This window comes from Cornus florida, unplaced genomic scaffold, assembly GCF_030987335.1.
Source record: "Cornus florida cultivar Cherokee Brave unplaced genomic scaffold, ASM3098733v1 CherokeeBrave_3.0.0_Hap2_Chr04, whole genome shotgun sequence".
Classification (NCBI taxonomy): domain Eukaryota; kingdom Viridiplantae; phylum Streptophyta; class Magnoliopsida; order Cornales; family Cornaceae; genus Cornus; species Cornus florida.
In genome coordinates this window covers 105,601,655-105,623,175 of record NW_026775574.1, presented here as the reverse complement: position 1 = coordinate 105,623,175, position 21,521 = coordinate 105,601,655, and the positions used below count along the sequence as shown (strand labels likewise).

Here is a 21,521-nt window from a genome sequence, read left to right as displayed (position 1 = left end):
TCTGTTGATGTAATGTATTCTGTTCATTAATTTTAGGAGTGGTCGGTCAGTTCGCGAGTCTCACATTTAAAGATGTCATTTGTCTCACTCCACCTGTAATTGTCTATCATGACAATCCATATTAATTATTGGGTCCTGAGTTGAAGAGTAGTGATTTTTTATTTATAGTAAAGCAAGAAAATATATTCGTTAATGATTATTAAATTTAATTTTATGGTCACATTTCAATCTACCTATATATATTTTTTTAATTAAAATTAATTTTTTTACTTCTTAAATTTAATATTTATCAATACCACTACTTATAACAAAAATAAATAAAAAATGTTATCACAAAAATAAATATATAAAAAATCTCTTCACCTCATATAAAAAATAAGAATGTCAAAAGATGAAAAGAATTTGGGATTCATAAAAGACTTTAAAATCTTGATTCGATTGGCTAGTGAGTGTCACATTTATGAGCAATATCAATTGCATATCTTAAATTTTAAATGAGGAGAACATGATATAAAATATAAAAGAGTAAAAAAAAAGAACTCATGTGATCGACATCATTTATATGATATAAAAGACAAGAATGATGATGATGAAATTTCAAAGGAGAAGAAGCATGATTTAAATGAAATTATAAAACATTTTTCAAAAAAAAAAAAAAAAAAAAAAACAAATTTAGTTTCAAACTACAGTTTCAGTTTATTTTTTCTATCTACAGAAAAGTTTACCAAGTACATTATTACTTGTCTGATAAAAATAAATAAATAAATAAAAAGTACATTATTACTTTTTAAAATTAATTAAGTTGAAGATAAAGAATTATTGTTTTAATAATTGATAAAAACATTTTGAAAATTCTCTTCCATCAAACCCTTATCCTCCAAATGGGATCCCTTTTATCTTTCTTGCTTACCCTCATATATACTCAGATGATAAGGGTCTGTAGATGTCATGCCACGATGGAGATGACATGTTGACAATTCTTCTAATCTATTTTTCTATTTTTATTTTTATTTTTATTTTTCTATTTCTATTTTTATTTTTATTTTTGTTAAATAAAGTCGCGGATGGAGATGACATGTTGACAATTCTTCTAATCTATTTTTCTATTTTTATTTTTATTTTTATTTTTCTATTTCTATTTTTATTTTTATTTTTGTTAAATACAGTCGCGGTCCGCGACTGTGAATTCATAGTCGCACATCTAATTGGTTGAAAACCCAATTATAGAAATTATAATTAATTCCTCTTTTCTATTTTTTGAAACTATAAAACTTTAACTTTGAAAACCAAATTATCCTTTCATATTTCTTTCTTTTTCTTTTTTCTGTCCTACCTTATTTTTTTCTCTCTCTTTTTCAATTGTTTTTAACTATATATATGTGTGCTCACCGTGTGAATGGTTTTTCACTCTTTCTTCTTCTTTAGATAAAGAGAGAAAAAAAAATTATAAATTTATTCTTTTATTTTATATATATATATATATAGTAGTTAACAGATTGGAAAACGATATTTCTCTTATCTCATATATTAACTAAAACTTAATATCATACAGTTATTTCAATTAAATTACATAAAATCCAATAAAAAATCCATCAAAGTGGAATATTTATGCATATAAAAGACAAGTGAACAAAAAAGAAAGAAAGAAAGAAAGAAAGTAAAGAATAAAGTATAGCCATATATATCTAATCAGGAAAGAAAGAGGAAAGAAAAAAGACAATTGTTAAAAATTAAAAAAAAAAAAATTAGAAAAGAAAAGAAGCAAAGAAAAGAAGGAAGGTTATTAGATATAAAGAAGCAGATGCCTCGATAACCCAGTGATTAGTGCCTCCGGTGGATTTTGTCAAGCTTTAACTCTTTGCACCTACTAATTTAACTTTTAACATTTCTTACGTTGTAAAAATAAATAAATTACGTTGTAAAAATAAATAAATAAATAAATAAATAATTAGGTATAAAGAAAGAGAAAATAATTTAAAAGGGTAATTTGGTCTTAAAGTTGAAGTTTTATAATTACAAAAAAATAGGAAAGACACATTAATTACAACTTATTTTTCAACCAATCAAATGTGCGACTATGAATGCACAATCGCTTGCGCAACATCGTATTAAATTGAGCGAATTGCAAAAATTCGTCTCAACTATATTAAGTGGGCATTTTAACTTACATCCATCTCTCTATTTTTTTTTTTTTTTTTCCTTACTTTCTCTCTAACCTCTCAATCTCCTCCATTCCACCATCCCCACCGTAACCCACCTCCGCCATTACCACCACAGTCCACTATCTAACGTGACTTTTTTTGTCCAACAAAACTTGGGACAAGTGTCCTAGCTTTCCCTTCTGCAAATTCCTGAATTGTAATGTGGATTTACTAAGGGAAGAAATTGAAATATTTTATAGTATGACTCCCTTTAGACTGGACAAAGAACCAAGCAAAGGAAAGTTACTCAGTTTAGTTGGGCAGTCAGGCAGGCTGTAATTGCTGATTTGGAAATTCAATATTAGAACTTTAATTTCAAGTAATTGGATATTGCACCAGCTTGAGGAAAATGTTTCATCTGCAATAAAATTCCGCACATGGTGAATTGGGGGAAAAGAAAAAGAAAAAGAAGAAAATACCAAACATTCTGCAGCAGGTTTCCCATATATGTATATATATAAGATAAGATTCTTCTTCCTCGTTCAGTCACCCTTCAATTTAGGATATAAAATTGTGGTGGTTTTGTGGTCGTACGGCGACTGAGCTGCTGCCTGAGAGGATGCGGCAAAGGAGGGTAGTGGTGGTAAGCGGAGGTGGTGGTAATGGCGGAGGTGGGTTGTGGTGGTGATAGTGAGATGGTGGAGATTGAGACGTTTAAAAAAAAAAAAAACTGTTGATGGAAAGGGTAATTTCGTCCAAAAAAATTAGATAGGGATGAATGTCAATTAAAATGTCCTCTAGTTGAAAGAGTTTCTTGCTAAACATATTTATAAAGGGTTTTTTTGTAAGTAAGTGATTGTCGAGAAGAATTTTTTGGAATTCATTCTATTAAATTTGAAAAGTACAAATAGAGATAGTAATTTTGTATTAAAAGGAAAGAATATGAGTGGCTTTGGAATGTAATTGTTAGATTAAATTTAAGAATCATCGTAAAAAGTGTCAACGAATATTTTTGTTCCATAAAAAGTAAGAAATCACAGCTAGGACCTTGAATATATATAATACCTGGTTTCTTCATTGAAGTTATCATTTTCTTGGAAGTTTCCATTAAACCATTTAAACATACTTATAAACAAATCAGAATGTCGGCTTTCTTCTGGAAAATAAATAAATAAAAGGAATTATACTAAAGTGTTTATTATATAGTTTCATATATATTTTTCAATTCAGACTACAATTGATTATGTGGTCCCAAAATCTCTTCTGATTTTTTTTTTTTTTAATTTTTATTTTATTTTTTGCGATCAATATTGGAACACGTTTGTTTTTTTCACTCTAAAATTCTTTTGTCTGTTGACATTACCAAATTTACTGGAGTGAAATTCATTTTACTTACTATAGTGAAATCCATGTAAATATTTACTATAAATTCAAGTATTAAGTACATTTTGATAAACTATAAAAAAAATCTACAATTAAATTGATATTAGTTATGCGGTGGAGAAGAGTTGATATAAATGCTGCTTAACACCAGACCACACCTTCTCGCTGTGGAAGCTTCCTTTTACTCTGAACGGTCCATTGAGTGGCAAACACTATTGGATATTGTCGTAGATAGAGAGAAATGGACTGTATCTCTCAATATATTAATTCTAGTCTATTATTCGTAGCTCGTGCTTTCAATTGCTGAAATTTGAAACGTAGGAATAAGAAAAATAATATCTAAAAGTAGGATACATTCGTCAGAATGCACATTCTAAAATAAAAAATAATTATATATAAAAATCATATAAATTGGATTTTAAATTTTTTTTTATGTAAGTCAATATAACGTTATTGATGATAAATATCACCATTCCAATTGTTTAAATCTAATATTTTAAAGCATTATATGACGACCTTCTAAAATATATATATTTTTTATTTCATAAAATCTTCATTGAAAGTTTTCGTTGTTTCCTCTCTAATATGTCTTGGGTCACCCCCGACTCACACACTGACACACACATCTCTATGTGGTTGTTAAGATTTTTTTTTTTTTTTGTTTTTTTTTCCGCTGGCAGAGACAGAAGTCCTACGGCATCTACAACACAACAGATACAAAACAGACAAACCCAACAAACAGACACAACCAACTACCCAACCCAAAGCACAAAGCAAGAAACATAATACACAGTGAAAGAACATAACAACATAACAACCACAAACGAGAAAGAAACCTGACTACACAAAACAAACCATGAGACACTTGCCCCACCATCTGACACAAGACGTGGCCCTTACCTTGCAAATACTCAATCTGCAGCATCAGCCACACAAAAGCAAAAACATGATCCATAAACTGTTGGGAGCCACACAATCTGTGGTTGTCAAGATTGTGATGCACAAGAATTGAAATACCCTTTGCTTGTCTTACACTCTTACATACATATACAGGTGTTAGCATTTGATTGGTTTAAATGAACTCATATGTATACAAATATTAGGCCCCTTGTAACCATTCTAGCATTTGAAATGTGTAGAAGTAGGAATAGAATGCAAGTGACAATACAATGGTTTCTTATTTTATTGTTTGATTGTAAATATGAAATGTATAAAAATGAAATAATAATAATCATTCTAATATTTGGTTGGACCAATTTAAAATTTTAAATAGAATGAATTTTATATTGAATTATTCAAAATACCCTAACTCTTAGTGACAAGGAAATTAAACTAACAAAATAACATATTTCCATAAATAAATAAAAAAATTTAAAGAAATGACGATGGTGGTAGATGACGCGACGATGGTGGTAGAGGTGGAAGGTGACAATGATGTAGATGGTGGTGGCGGTCAAAGGCGGTAGTGGTGTTGGTTGAAGGCGGTAGCGGAAGTAATGGTGTAAGGCATTAATGGTGTAAGGGGTGATGGTGGAAGGCAGTGTTATGGTGGTAGTGGAAAGCCGCAATGGTGTAAGTGATGGTGATGAAAGGTAGTGGAGATGTCAATGACAAGATATGACTTATTTAACTTTATTATAAACATTATAAATTAGTTAAATTTTTATAATTATCTTACTCAATAGATATATAAATGAATACTTATATGTATATTAGTCGTATTTATAGTGTTTTTGTGTCATTTTTAAAAAACTGACATGTCGACATATCCTTTCCGTATCGTGTTCGTGTCCTCTGTCAGTGTCCAAACTTCTTAAGTATCTATAATAAGAAATGTCCTTGTTATGATTAAACTTTAACAAGTGCTCATTAAGAAACTTCACTAATGTTAATAATATTTAGGTAAGAGTAAATTGCATAATGTAATATCCATAATTTTTAGAGGGTTATTTAATTTAATTTAATTGCATTATTTAACTTGTTTGTATTATTTGGATTGTTTGTTTAAATTGATTGATTCTCAATGACTTATTTACTTGTTATTTGTTAAATTGGAATTGTTTAATTGCTGGGTTGATTTAAATAATTTATTTATTTATGCATATGTATTTATTTATTTGTTATAAAATTAACTGTTTAATGGTTAGGTTTATTTACTTATTTGTTAATTACTTAATCATGGATTGGGCTTTAAGTTAGTTGGACCAAAGGAGTTGGGTTGGACTAGATGGAGAAGGCCTTGATGATTTAGGCCCTAATTGGGTGGAAGGCTTTAGGCCCATGAATACATATGTCTATATATAATATAGGGCAAATTGCAAAAAAGAATTGCAAAAAAAAAAATCCCTCGACTTTCATCCGTTTGCAAAAAAAACTCCTTATGAATACTTTTAACAATTAATCCCCCTCAACTATCATGAGGGGTCATTTTAACTAACCTCTGTTAGAGTGATTGTGTAAGAAAAATTTTTGGACAAAATTATCCTTAACATTAAACATCCGTTTGAGTGATTGTGTGATAAAATTTTCCGACGAAATTGTCCTTAAAAATCAAAACAATACATTAGTATTACTAAAGTATCCACCACTCACTTTTTCTTTTTCTTTTTTTTAATTGTATAAAACACTAAAACAATGCCCCTGATTTTGAAATGTGGCCTTTGATTTTTTCTTTCAAAATGTTCTTACATTTGGAATATATATAGTAATATGGTAGTTATTGATAAATGTCAACTTAAATTGATTTTGGTGAAATAAAAAAATAAAAAACTTAAATTGATTTTTTATAAAATAAGATAAAGAAAGAGATATATACGAGAGATCCAAAAATATCAGTACCATGATTTTTTATAAAATTTAAAAGTAGAAATTTATCAAACTATGTGGCAAAATCATCTCATAATTAGGAGGAAGTGGCCTTTTTCATGTTCTGTGTGTGAGTAGCATATCACAATTTAATTAAAAAGTATTGGAATTAAGATTTATAATGTTGAAATAAATCAAATTTTATGTCATAATAAACACTTTTTTAACAGAATAAATAAATAATTAAAGATAGTCCAAACAAATATTTGTTATTTAAGTGAAATATGTTTCGGGGGGTGGGGGAGGAGGGTTTTGTTTTGATATTATGGTGGACGCCACTGAATTTTTGTTGGGTATGCTATATCCATAATTTTTTTAAATCTTATAAATTTCTACTTTAAATTTTATAAAAAATTATGGTACAATTTTTTTTTTCTTCACCAAAATCAATTTACCCTCTACTTCTACGGTCTTGAAGAGCAAACGCAAAAGGTATGCACTTTGAGCATATGTACTCAGTTATTTAACTTTCACAAGAGTTTTCCACTAACCTTAATTTGTTGGAATTGAAGTAATGCAGGTGACAATAGCGGTGATCGTTTCATGTAAACGAAGAACAAGTCAGAAAAACAAGATCAACAAACAATCTCTGCTCCTGCTTCCCCTCCGGTTAAGATTTTAGAAAATGTGACAGCATAAGGCATCGGATGAATATTGTGGAGTTCGAGTAAAACAACAGCCACCATTTGCTGCTAGAGAAAATGAGCTACACTTTTCCTATTTCTGTCTCGCAATTCACTTTTCCTGAAAGTATGGGAGGAGAGGTCTTTTTCATCAAAGTGTCTAACCATCACTGTGATCTTTCTCCATATTGAAGTTTTGGGCTCAAAGCGGCTCAGGACATGCCTATGCTCGTAAAGGAACAAAGATATATGTACAATGAGAGCTGAAGTCGAAGCAATTCCAGCAATAATGATGAAGAGGCCCCAAAAGCTCTCAAGACCAAGACTATCAGAAGAAATCGAAGTGTTCAGGTCTGGACAACTGCTTTGATCGCCAAACCATTTTCTCTCAATTTCTACCATTTTATCTTCCTGTGTAACTTTTAAGATTGCTCGTGAAACATCAGGTATCAGAGGAGAACCTATTGGAAAGACCTTCAAGTTGCAAAATAGAAGAATTAACATGTATTTAAGATTTCAAGCACTAAATGCATGGGTGTGTTTTGTGTGCGAGTGTGTGTGAAAGAGAAAGATACGCAGGGAGACAATGAGAGATTACATACAAAGCCAAAACCATCAGTCTTGTTCGTTGGTCGCACCATGGTATATTTCGAGCAGTACTTTCTAAGAAACAGCTTCATGTAGGGGAATTCATCAACAGCAGCTGCAATACCTCCATTTCCACTACCTTTCTTGAAAAGTTCATGCAATTCCTCGGAAGTGTTGTAAATCATCAGTTTGGACTCATCAAAGTTCTTTTTTAGGAGTCCCAAAATGAAAGAACCCTTTTGGTAACCCACATTCTCTCCTTTCTTTACAAGCTCATGTATATTCGTAACTGTAGGTTGGAGGTGTTGAACTGTTAACATCGATGTTAGACCGGCGGTGTAACTTTGAGTCAGAATGAGCACCACGAATACCCAGATGATCCCCACAAATCTAGCCAAGTTGCTCGACACTTTCTCCTCTGTCAAAACAAGTTGGTGTTGAATCAACATTAATGTGAAGTACCTTTCGGAATATATATATATATATACATATATATATAAATGAAAAGAAGACATTTGGAATAAATTTATTAAAATTATTCAGAGTTTTGTCACATTAACTTGCTCTGGTCATGACCTTATGTGAACGTTGTGTAATTTCCGCAGCAGTGTTGCTTTTCTTAAAATGACTCTTTGTCAGGAATAGATAACATACACTGTCCTCAATCATTCTCACATCGGTTTAATTGTAACCGATCCACAACTTTATCTTTTTACTTCTTAAAAGCATAGAAATCTCACACTGATCTTAATATATATGTGAAAGGCTTTTCTCAGCCAATTTGGTGTAACTAGTATGTTGTGTCTTTACAACTTTAATTAATTGCTACAAAGGCCTATATACATACATACATACATATATATATATATATATATATTATAAAACCTTGCATGCATGTGTAAATTGAAGAGTGAGGAGAGAGATCAATTACTATGTGCAAAAACCATGGTGGAGAAGGAGAACCAGAAGATCATGCCAACTTGATGAGAAGGAGGCCCCCTGAAATCTTCATTAATTCGATGTTCAAGAACGTAAATCACAAAGCCAATGAAAACAAATGAACAAAAGGTTATCAACCAGAGCTCCCAAGTCAATGGCTTCAAGAACACCCAAGCATTTTTTCTCTTGTTGTCTTTGATTGGTACGACCAATGATATGCCAGACTGAATATATGGCAGCGTGTAATCCACAAAATGTGACCTGTTCGCAATAATGGTAATATCTCCTACCACTGCATCATAGATCTGTTCATTACCCGGACAAAATTTTCATAATATACGAGTGAAAAAATCAGCAATACATGAATAGAATATAACTTTCTGCAGAGATCAGTTAATTATGCATATATATATGTGTGTGTGTGTGTGTGTTGTGCGAGTGGCTGATGTCTAGACAACCTTTTTCATGGAAAACAGATTCCCATGAATAACCAACTTTTTGTCATTTTATCAAATTGTGTCTTCTTTATTTTTTATATTATTATTATTATTTTTTTTTTTATTTTTTTTTTGCGCTCAAAAGAATGGTGATTCTGTAAAATTTGAAAAATTAATCATAGTTCTATTTATAACCGTAACTTATATGCATGCTAGTGAGAAAAATTAAAGAAAACCAGTAGAGAGAGAGAGTTACCCCATGAGACACTTGTTGCACCAGTTCGTCATAGCTACCATCAGGCTTCATGAAAGGCATGTATTCATAAGGAACAGGATTTGGTAACGATGCCATAACGGCATCAAAGACATCTATGCAGAACCCTGTGACCTTTGTCGTGTTAGTTTGCGTATTTGGTTCTACTTTCACAAATTCAATAAAACCATGTTTTACTGGAACTCCTATTCTCAATTTCTTTCCATTTGTCGAAATCACCCAACCCTTGGGAAGGGATGTAGTATCACCTGGCCATATAATAGTTCCAAGATTGTTTCTTGAAGTACTGGTGGAATTCCATTCTCTAGTGATTCCTTTTCCTGGTGTCCAGAATCCGATCCCTTTTTCCCCATTACCGATCACATTAACTATTTGAAAAGCTGATGATTGCAGCTGCCCATCAACTATATGGAAATCTCCACTAAGACCTCTCAATTTAGTACCTTAATAGTTCTTTGAGAAGCATGGGACCATGTTGCGAAACTCCAAAAGTTTCAAGGTCTGTAAAATTTCCTGCAGAAGTGTTTGCCTTATGAAAGCCAATAGTACTAGTGCTGTTGGTAGCACCAAATACTTTCTCAGCTGCAAGGGCTAGTGCAGTAGCAGCATCATACGCCCATACTCCAAAAACACACAGTTTTGCATCAAGAACGGTTGGATTCTCTTGTTGGAACTTCCTTCTCCATCGAACTTCAAAATTCTTAAGCTCTTTCGTTCTTGGAACATAAGGTTTCACACCCAACACCCCTTGCATTGAATCAATCACCAAAGTGTCCAATGAACTCAAGGTATTGGTTATTCCATCGGTCATGATCCAAACATAGCCGTCACTCATCATGCCAACCTCTTTTGCTTTGGTGAAAAGCCGAGAGAGCCTAGAGGGTGCAACATGTGCACAATGAAGACTCTAGTGGGCATAGTCATCAAATTGTTGAGCTCTGCCACAATTTGATCATCTGTGGCCCTGGGTGGGATGACACTCCGGTAGGGGACACGAGTGTTGATCTCTTGCAAGGCATCAGTCAGAAACGGTATGATCCCCTCTCCAAAATCATTGTCTACGTAAACGAGCACAGCTTCTCTCCATCCATGAGCTTTGACAATTGCACTTATGGCCTTTGTTTGGGATGAGTCGCTTTGGGTAGCGCGAACAAAGTATGGTGTCCAGGAGGATGAGAGGGAAGGACTTGTTGCTGAGAATGAAATAATGGGCACTTGAGCTTTGTCTCCAAGATCAATAACAAAGTCCGCCTGCATGGATGTTGCTGGCCCTATCATGGCTTGCACTTGCACATTTTTTAGGAGGTCCAAAGCTGCATCATGCATGCAATAAGATAGAATAATCAATAAAGCTCTGAATTAAATTAATGCATGCATCAGAGAAGATAATCAAAGATTTATTAGCCAGAGGTATTTATAAGCATATATCTGAAAGATGTCACGACATGCATTATTTAACAGACTATCAAACAGTTGACTGACAATTCATAGTTGAACTGGCCGGTTCATTTATGTTTTTCTTCCAAAGTGTATACAGCTGCTCCAACTTGAATTCCGCTATTGTCAATTTCTAACTATAAGTTGAATTTTTTTGAATTAATAAATAAATGGATAGGTATGTGTGTTGAGTGACAATTTTTGAACTGTTGTAATTGTTGCTAGTAAGGTTGTAATCAAGTTCAGCTTTTAAATCTAATTCGGCATGAGTTTGAGTGCTTGAACACTGCTTATTAAACTCGAGTTCATGGACCTCACTGATCTCATTGGCCAAACTTTATTTTACATCTACAGCTATTGTAAAGATGTAATCCTTCTTTTTCTATTTTTATATATTTATACATATACAGTCTCTAATGGATGAAAAAATATTGGGTATTCCGGGGTACCGATCAGACCAATAGATACTCATTATTTACCTTAATAATAGAAAATAATATTCATCATTGGCTGGGGTTGGTACCCCGTACCCCGGGTACTCAATATTTTTTAGTATCACGTGGTGCCTTTCTTATGTGCTTTGTCTGACTCTGATCCAATATAAACACTTAAAACTGGTAAGAATTACCATAAATCACCAAGGTACGAAGCCAGTTTTGTGTGACCCATCCCTCAATCTTGGACAAAAACATATGAGAACTCAATTACAGTTTCTGTAATGACCCCATACTTTTATTAATTGGTAACATACATGGGTCACGTTGTAAATTCATTCATAGTTTGTACACATATGTAAGAAGAGAGGTATATCCAGTCTGAATGTTGCAGCCAGAAGTTATACTCCCTCTATCTCACCTATTTTTTTTTTCTGTAGGTAGTGATGAAAACTGAAGCCCAAGTTACTATCAGGTCAAAACAAACCTAGTCAAAATCAAATACTATTGTTCTCTTATATTTCACAGCTGGATGAATAAGTGGCTGCATCAAGCTAATCATGATTGACAAGAAAATCAAGGAACAGATTAAACTTAGGACAGTGAGAGCATGTCTTGCAAGTTTTAAAAACAGAACTGAAAATAGAAATATATTGTAGCATTAGCTATTTATCAAAGTACTTCTACAATACCACTAGGTCATTAGCCAATTGGTATAACCTCTCTTTTGTCGAAGAGGAGGTGAGCAAAATCACTAGGCCATTAGCCGAGTTGGAATAACCTCTCCTTTTTCTAAGGGGGGTAAGGAGTTCAAGTTTTATAGTGAATAATTGTGAGTGTGCGAGTATTTACCTCAAAAAAAGAAGCAGCTAAGTGCTTCTACAAGCACTAACACATCAAACGTATTTCACAATTATACATATTGATTTGATAATGGGAACTAACATCCCTACAGTGTTGCGTAAAGCAGGACTTTTCTGTGCATTGTAATGATCATAACCCCAAAAAGCTAGGAATATCTTTAAGCTAATACTAACTTCACTGTTTAAACAACAGAATCCATTTTTTTTTTTGTAAGGTATATAAATAGTCACGCCTGATTACACAACATATATATATGACAACCACCTAGGTCAGACACAAAAATTCCCTCTACTTCTGAGTAACTACCTTTTTCTGAATTTATTTTTTGAAGCCCATTCTTCTAAATTTATACCATTATGTTAAGACACATATATAATGGATCATATAAGTATAATAATTTTGGTAAGTTTAAATGTGTCCACAATTACAAGCTAAAAATTCTGAAGACTACTTTGGCCTCTTAGAGATCATTGTTCAGTTATTGAGGCAATCCCTTCATAGACCTAGGTCAAGCACTTAATTAAAATTGTCTTGTTGAGCAGTTTAACACTTGAACATCAGTGTTATTGGTGTAAATTAGAGTTTCAGAGCACCACTTCTTGAAATATTTTTATTTTTATTTTGGATAAGCAAGCAGATAGGAGCTTGTTGAATTAATTGTTACCAGTTTAATTATGAAAACCATAATCAATTGTTAATTAGTCTCTTCAATATTCCGACTGTTGGAAAAAAAAAAAAAAAAAACTTCCCAGTTATCAGAAGCCTCTTGTTCTATTTTTCTGTTAACCATCACAAGTTTAGACCGACCGGGAATTGAGGGTGGACTGGTAATTGCTAACATGGAATAGAGCTGCAGTTATCAAGCACATCTGGCTTCTATTTTCTGAACCAAACAACATGTGGGTGGAATGGGCACATAAGCTTCAGATCAAAGGAAGAAGCTTCTGGGACATCAATGTGAGCAACTCTTCATGGTTTTGGAGGAAACTTTTGCATTCTAGGGAAATAGCAAGATAGTTTATTCAACACAAAGTCAATAATGGGAGCAAGACAAAGCTGGAGGCATCAATAGGTATGCAAAGATATCATCCATCATTTCAAACGGGCAACGGGCTTGGGCCGCTTGGCCTAGAAAGTTAGCTACATTTAGTTCCAATCTTATCAACATCCACAACCTACCTCCCCCCAATACTGACCAAGAAGATGTTACCTCCTGGAAACATTCTCCCAATGGTCAATAGTACTCCCTCTCCTACACTGCTGTTATTGAGCAGTATTATAAGCAATATGATTGATTAACATTCCCGCACACGAGGAATAGACATAAGCAATCCGTGCCATAAGACATAGGCAATCCGCCTTACGAATAAATACTGTCCTCTAGCGGAGTCTGCTACATTAAAAACCTACCCCAACCCCAACCCCAACCCCAACCCCAAGTTTATTGGCACCCTCTTGTATGGTTCAATTCAGCGAAAACATCCCTAAACGCTCATTTTGTCTTTGGTTATCCATACATACAAGAAAAGCTTCGAACCAAAGACAAACGCATCAAGTATCTAATGCAGCCTAATGTTTCTGTTCGAAGCTCCAGAGTCACACAACAATTTCTTCCACCAATGTGAATAATATTAACACATTTAGTATGCACAAAGATATAAATGTGGATTTCACACACAAATCTGAGGAATTGACAAGAATTCCTCATCTGGGCTTCACCGAATTGGAGAAATAAGAAAGAAAAAAAGTCGAGCAAGTTCTTAGTTTGGAAGCTTTACCTTATCCAGCTTTGTATATCATATCTGGAAACAGAAAAATGGCATCATTTGAAAACACTAAATCACACATGCGATTCTGTTCGCAATCGACTCCTCTATGTTCCGCGCCATACTTGTCCTCATGCAAAGGAAATTGCAAATACTTGGAATCTCCCACCATCTTTCTTCGAACCCTCAAACACAAACCTTTTCTATGCCTTGGAACCCTAGCCGACTAGCTAATCGATCGAAGGCTCTGCAAATTTGAATGTGGGTTATGCCCTAGCTCTGTTGATGGTCCCGGCTAGTCAGTTATTTCAGTTACTGCTTGTGGGTTGGGCTTTGGATTCCGTTTTGGGATGAATATTTTTATTTGTATTTTGGGCTGGGGTACTTCAGTGGATTTTGCTAATACTTGCGCCAGATAATGAGGTAAATTACACTGATTTCTTTTGAAATTTAGGCAAATCACAAAAGTTACGTGAATTTTTTAAGTTAAATGCTCTGACACCCTCTCAGATTTGTCTTTATTGCTCACAGATTAAACTAGTGAAAAAAAAGTCTAAACCTTCCCTCATGTTTGGTTAACTTTGCCCTGATACTCTCATTTTGTTAATTGACCGTTTAAAAAGTCAAAAGTCAACTAATTAAAAAAATATAATACCAAAACTATCCTAACTAGTGAAGATGAGATGTATGATACAATGATGAAATGATTTTGAGACAAACTACACTGTAGATGACGTGAATCTTGACTTTTTTTATTTCATTACCCATTGAGTTATATGTTTAATTGAGGCATATATTAAACATATTATGAAATTATACTAACATATTGTTGGATGTTTAATTGAGACATATGATTGATAAAACTAATTATATGTTTCATGCTAACTAATGTTTTAGTATTTTCAATCAATTCAATTTATAAAATGAAGGCAACTTAGGGAAAGGAAAAAACAAGAAATAAATAAATAAAGAAAAAATATAACATTAAGAAAAATATATTAAGTAATGATATTGTAGTAGATTTATATTGTTAGCTTAATCAGCTAAATTGTGTATCGTGACTCAAAATCAATTTCATAATAATTTCATTTGATTGATTTAAAAATATATATTCATAATAATTTCATTTGATTGATTTAAAAATATATATTCATAATATTAATTAATTTCATAATAATTTTATTGGATTGATTTAAAGAAGAAATCAAGATCGAAACTAGATTGGAAACACTAAATGTTGTTTTTTGAATTTTTCATGAGATGCCAATCATGGGTATATTCTAGATTCCTACACATATGGTTCCTGCACTTCTTGGATTAATGGCTAGTTTATGTTTAAATTAAAATGATATATCTAAGCTAATTTAGGTTGATATTTGTGTCCAAATTAAAACGACTTAAATTGGGAAAGAGGTAGTTTTGGAATTATATTTTTTAAATTAGTTAACTTTTGAATTTTGTAACTATCAGCTAATGGAAGGGAATGTCCGAACAAAATTAACCAAACTTGAGGGGAGGTTTAAACCTTTTTATTATTTTTTTCACTAATTTAATCTGTGAGCAATATAAGAAGTGGTTGTCTAAGCATTTAACCCATTTTTTAATTGACAAATATTTACAATATAAAATATTATTATAATATATGAGCATTTTAAACTTTTCACACACTAAAAAGACACCTTTTGGCTTCTGGCCGACTGGTTTAATTAGAAGATATGAAAGTAACAAACTAGTTCAGGAAATATAAATATAATTTACCCAATTTTTTATGGTATTTTCATGTGTATATTGTACACAAAAAAAAAAAAAAAAAGAAAAAAAAAAATCTCTTTTTTTTATTCTTTTACTTACCCAAAAAAAAAAAAGATTGGATGGACGGGAGCGATTTGGTTTGGCTCGTGGTACTGGCCATGTTGACAAGACCAGCAAGAAAATCATTGGTGATTATAGAGACTAGTGGAGGACACAAAAGGAAGAAGATACACTTGCAAAGGTTACCCGATTAACTCTAAGTATTTCTAAAAACCTTAAGAAACCATTCAAACCAACAATAAATTCAATAATCACAGCTAAAAGATTAAGGCCAATTAAGTCTCCCCATGAACAGGTTTATATAGCCAATTAAGTCTCCCCATGAACAGGTTTATATATATATATATATATTATTAAATGTGTAAAGTGTTTTAGTATTTCAGTATTAATATAAAAAAGTATTTATTAATTGATAAAAAGAGTTTTTATTAGATAAGGTTATATTTAAAGAAAATAAAATAATTTCTATAAAACACTACTACAAATTACCTATTTTATTTTTTATAAAACTTTATCACATATAACCTATATATATATTAGATCAGGCTTGTGGTGTGCATATTTTTTCTTTTCTCTTTATAATTGGTCTCGTAACTTTTTTCTTTACTTTTTCATTTTCATAAGCATTATTATTATGTTATTTTACTTTTGTTCTATTATTATTTTTCTTTCTAATCAATGTTTAGAAGTAATTGATTTGTTTTATTTCTTTTTTCTCTTTCTAATTGATGTTTCTAATAAATGGTTAGAAGAGGTTGATTTTTTTTCATCATTTTTTTTTTATTATTATTTTTGGTTCATTATTAATTTATTACTATTTTGAGTCACTATTGTTATTTTTTCTTTTTTAGAAGTATCATTTCTCTTTTTTCTTTAGTTTTTATTTTTATTTTACTCTTTGCAAATTTAATTTGGATGGTTCAAAATTTGTTATTCTTAATTTGTTGTATTGAAGGTTGGATTGTTATTATTATATTTTTTTTACTTTTCCCTTGTCGAAGCATTATTAGTATTTTTTTCTCTTGTTTTATTTTTATTTTTCTCTTTTTAATTGATGTTCAGAAGTAGTTGATTTGTTTTATTTAATTTTTCTCTTTCTAATTGATGTTTAGAAGTAGTTGATTTGATAAGTTTACTTTGGATTGTGATTTTTTTTTTCTTTTGTTTTTATTATTTTTTATTTTTCGTTCATTCATAATTTATTATTATTTTGAGTCATTATTGTTATTTATTTTTCTTTACTTTTTATTTTTCAAAAGTATCATTATTCTTTTTTCTTTAGTTTTTATTTTTATTTTACTCTTTGTAGGTTTACCTTGGATTGTAATTTTTTTCTCCAGTTTTAATTTTTTATTTTTGGTTCAATCTTTATGTATTATTTTGAGTCGGGTTTCAATGCTTTTTGGTTTTCGGTTATACTTGATTTTGAATTGAATTTGTTGTTGAAAATTTTTTCTAAATTAATTTTTTTCAATTTTTAATATTTTTTTATTTTTGGTTCATTCTTAATATATTATTTTTAATAGGGTTTCAATGTTTATTGATTTACGGTTGGACTTGATTTTTAATTACCTATTTATCTATTTATTATGAGTTTTTTAATAAAAAAAATCTAATTAGACAATAATTATTAATATAAAAAATATTAATTAATTGATATAAAAAATAAAATAAATTCTCTAAAAGTCTACCACAAATTACCATTTATTATGAGTTTTTTAATAAAAGAAAATATAATTAGACAAGGATATATTTAAAGAAAATAAATAATTTATTTAAAAATTTTACCACAAATTACCTATTTTATTTTCAATAAAACTCTATCACATATCACATTATATAATGATATATTTAAAGAATTTATATAAAACTCTAACACAAATTACCTAATTATCTATTTATTATAAGTTTTTTAAGAAAAAAAATGTAATTAGTCAAGAATTATTAGCATAAAAAAAATATTTATTAATTGATATAAAAAGAGTTTCAATCAAACTCTAATACAAATTACCTATTTCTCTAATTATTATGAGCTTTCTAATAAAAGAAAATTTAATTAGACAATAATTATTAATATAAAAAATATTTATTATTTGATATAAAAAACAAAAATAATTTCGCTAAAAATCTACCACAAATTATCAATTATTATGATCTTTTTAATAAAAGAAAATCTAATTAGACACAGATATATTTAAACAAAATAAAATACTTTATATAAAATTCAATCACAAATTACCTATTTTATTTTCAATAAAACTCAATCACATTAAACAAGGATATATTTTAAGAGTTTATATAAAACTCTAACACAAATTACCTATTTATCTACTCATTATAAGTTTTTTAAGGAAAAAAAAATGTAATTAGACAAGAATTATTAATATAAAAAAATATTTAAATTACCATTTATTATGAGTTTATTAATAAAAGAAAATCTAATTAGACAAGGATATATTTAAATAAAATAAAATAATTTCTTTAAAACTCTATCACAAATTACCTATTTTATTTTTAATAAAACTCTATCACATTATATAATGTTATATTTAAATAATATCTATAAAACTCTAACACAAATATAAAAAAATATTTATTAATTGATATAAAATGAGTTTTTAAAAGAGTTTCAATTAAACTCTAATACAAATTACCTATTTATCTATTTATTACGAGTTTTTGAATAAAGAAAAATCTAATTAGACAAGAATTATTAATGTAAAAATATTTATTATTTGATATAAAAAAAATAATAATTTCTCTAAAACTCTACCACAAATTGCCAATTATTATGAGTTTTTTAATAGAATAAAATCTAATTAGACAAAGATATATTTAAATAAAATAAAATAGTTTATATAAAACTCAACTACAAATTACCTATTTTATATTTAATAAAACTCTATCACATTAGACAATGATATATTTTAAGAGTTTCATAAAACTTTAACACAAATTACCTATTTATTATGAGTTTTTTAAGAGAAAAAAAATGTAATTAGACAAGAATTATTAATTTTAAAAAATATTTAAATTACCATTTATTATGAGTTTATTAATAAAAGAAAATCTAATTAGACAAGGATATATTTAAAGAAAATAAAATAATTTCTTTAAAAGTCTACCACAAATACAAATTACCTATTTTATTTTAAATAAAACTCTATCACATTACATAATGATATGTTTAAAGAATATTTATAAAACTCTAATACAAATTACCTATTTATCTATTTATTATGAGTTTTTTTGAGAAAAAAATGTAATTAAACAATAATTATTAATATAAAAAAAATTATTAATTGATACAAAAAGAGTTTTTTAAAGTGTTTCAATCTCACTCTAACACAAATTACCTATTTATTATGAGTTTTTTAATATAAAAAAATTTTAATTAGAGAATAATTATTAATATAAAAAATATTTATTATTTGATATAAAAAATAAAATAATTTTTCTAAAACTGTACCATAAATTACCAATTATTATGAGTTTTTTAATAGAAGAAAATCTAATTAGACAAAGATATATTTAAATAAAATAAAATAGTTTATATAAAACTCAATCACAAATTATCTATTTTATTTTCAATAAAATTCTATCACATTAGACAATGATATATTTTAAGAGTTTATATAAAACTCTAACACAAATTACCTATTTATATATTTATTATGAGTTTTTTTTTTAAGGAAAAAATATAATTAGAGAAGAATTATTAATATAAAAAAATAATTTTTAATTGATATAAAAATAGTTTCTATAAATTTATAACACAAATTGCCTATTTATCTATTTATTTTGAGTTTTTAATAAAAATAAATCTTATTAGATAAGAATTATTAATATAAAAATATTTATTAATTAATATATAAATTAAATAATTTTCTAAAACTCTACGCAAATTACCTTTTTTTATAAGTTTTTTAATAAAAGAAAACTTAATTAGACAAGAATTATTAATATAAAAATATTTATTAATTGATTTAAAACGAGTTTTTAAAAAAGTTTTTATAAAACTCTAACACGTATGACTTATTTATCTATTTGTTATGAATTTTTTTAATAAAAGGAAATCTAATTAGACAATAATATATTTAAAGAAAGTAAAATAATTTCTATAAATTTAACACTAATTAGCTATGTTATTCTCTATAAAACTATATCACATTAATTTATTTATTATTAGTTTTTTAAAAAAATAAAATCTAATTAGACAATAATATAAAATCAATCACAATAAAATATTTATTAATTGATATAAAAAGAATAGTTATTTTTTATGAATAATTATTATAATATAACCGGTCTGGCCCATTCAGTATTTTAGTATTTATTTATTTATATAAAAAAATATTTTGTAATTGATATAAAAATAGTTTTTATAAAATACTAAAAATCACTTAATAAAATCAATCACAATAAAATATTTATTAATTGATATAAAAAGAATAGTTATTTTTTATGAATAATTATTACAATATAACCAAGCTGGCTAGTTATGATTATGTTATTATCAGGAGATGACACATGTTATCATCCTATTAATCAAAGAAGCTCTGCCAAAGAGTTTTCAGTATTTATTTATTTTTAGATAAAAAAATATTTGTTAATTGATATAAAAAGAGTTTTTATTTATATTAATATTAAATGTGTGCAAAGAATTTCACTGTTTCAGTATTTATTTATTTATATAAAAAATATTTATTAATCGATATGAAAAAAAATTTTATATATGTAAAAAAAAAAAAAAAAAACTCTATAAAACTCTAAAATCTACCTAATAAAATTCAAATTTACCTATTTATCTATTTATTAATAAGAATTTTTTAAAAGAAATCTAATTATATAAGAATTATTAGTATAAAAATATTTATTAATTGATATACAAAATTAAATATTTTTTCTAAAACTCTACCACAAATTACCTTTAATTATGACTTTTTTAATAAAAAAAAATCTAATTAGAGAAGAATATTTAATATAAAAAATATTTTATAAAACTCTACCACAAATTAGCTATTTTAATTTCTTTTAGTATTTCAATATTTATTTATTAATATAAAAAATATTTATTAATTGATATAAAATGAATTAAAATAAAAGAGTTTAAAATCATTATTAAAACAATTAAAAAATAGGTAAAATAAATTATTATCAAATAATAGAATAAGTTACAAATTATTCATCATGTGCATCGCACGTGCTTTTTTCTAATATATATATATATATACACACACACTTGTGCTTATTGGATGATATTCACTAAACCCATTAATTATTTGGTCGATCAGTTCAACAGATTGATGAACCCATATTCCATATATATATCTCACACAAACACACACAGCTAGAGTAATCAGACACAGAGTGTGCATGGTACCTGCTGAAGCTGCAACAACAACATCATCATTGGAGACGGCCCTGGTGTTCGGCATCAGACTAGTCTTGTAGTAAGTATGAGAGTCATACCAGTCCGAGAGAGCCATCGAGATACAGTTCAACCACATCTGCCCTTTCCAACTATTTAAGTCAAGAACAACTCCAACATTTACATTTACTGGAGTATTTGTTCTGCTCTCACTCATTAATGCCATTTCTGTAACCAAAAATATTCTAAGAGCTGAGAGAAAGAAGAAGCGAGAGAAAACCAGTTGGGTTGGTATTCTCCTCATCTTAATTTGGAAACTTGGCAGCTTATTTGACGGTCATGGTACGTATTACAAAATATAGGTACTACTTATTTATAGCTAAGCAACGCGTGATTTAAATTCTAGAACACCAAGAAGACTAGACTAGCAAGCATAGACTCGGGTAGGGACTCATCTGAATTTCATATGAGTTGTGATAAAGCATACAAAAAACGAACGATAAATGATGTTACGACGATGTTATTCAGTACGTTAAATGATACGACTTCCAAAGACTTGTCAATTTTTATATTATATTATATTAATA

General features: G+C 28.9%; 1 pseudogene; it reads right to left on the bottom strand.

The window, feature by feature from the left end:
* Window positions 1-6,848: 6,848 nt before the first annotated feature.
* Window positions 6,849-21,239, bottom strand: LOC132304507 (glutamate receptor 2.7-like; annotated as a pseudogene).
* Window positions 21,240-21,521: the final 282 nt, after the last annotated feature.